We start from the raw sequence: 872 nt of genomic DNA on the forward strand, positions 1-872 counted from the left end.
CTACTGTGTTCCAACAGTACTTTTACTTACCTTTTTGTGCTACTGTGTTTCCAACAGTACTTGTACTTACCTTTATGTGCTACTGTGTTCCAACAGTACTTTTACTTACCTTTTTGTGCTACTGTGTTTCTAACAGTACTTGTACTTACCTTTATGTGCTACTGTGTTCCAACAGTACTTTTACTTACCTTTTTGTGCTACTGGGTTTCCAACAGTACGAGTACTTACCTGTATGTGCTACTGTGTTTCCAACAGTACCAGTACTTACCTTTATGTGTTACTGTGGTCTAACAGCACGAGTACTTACCTTTATGTGCTACTGTGTTCCAACAGTACTTGTACTTACTTTTATGTGCTACTGTGTTTTCAACAGTACGAGTACTTACCTTTTTGTGCTACTGTGTTTCCAACAGTACGAGTACTTACCTGTATGTGCTACTGTGTTTCCAACAGTATGAGTACTTACCCTTATGTGCTATTGTGTTTCCAACAGTATGAGTACTTACCCTTATGTGCTATTGTGTTTCCAACAAGAATTAAAACACCACAAACTATGATAACCGGGAAAGATCTCATCCTTGTTACTTGCTTAAGACCTAAAAAAAAAAGTTTTTATTTAAATAGATTTCGACACAAAATATTCTTAGTTGCACGTGTTCTATAATGCTGAACATGAAAATATTCGTCATAACTCTAAAACAAATTTTTCGAGTGAACGACTACATCTTATTAAGTGCAATAAGCAAACAGTTCGACATAAACATAAACATATATATTACTTGCTTTAAGGAAACATGCAAATGATTTGTGGCGACGGGTGCTACTTACTGGCTGCCTTCTCTTTAACCAATAGCGCAAAAGTAGAGATAGTT

General features: G+C 36.0%; 1 long non-coding RNA gene across 1 annotated transcript in view; it reads right to left on the bottom strand.

The window, feature by feature from the left end:
• LOC111086056 overlaps positions 1–590 on the bottom strand; it is a 4,702-nt gene extending 4,112 nt beyond the window's left edge. The window contains exon 1 of the long non-coding RNA XR_002610822.1: positions 507–590. This is a non-coding gene — a long non-coding RNA (uncharacterized LOC111086056). The remainder of the gene's footprint in view (positions 1–506) is intronic.
• Positions 591–872: the final 282 nt, after the last annotated feature.

Source organism: Limulus polyphemus, unplaced genomic scaffold, assembly GCF_000517525.1.
Source record: "Limulus polyphemus unplaced genomic scaffold, Limulus_polyphemus-2.1.2 Scaffold814, whole genome shotgun sequence".
Classification (NCBI taxonomy): Eukaryota; Metazoa; Arthropoda; class Merostomata; order Xiphosura; family Limulidae; genus Limulus; species Limulus polyphemus.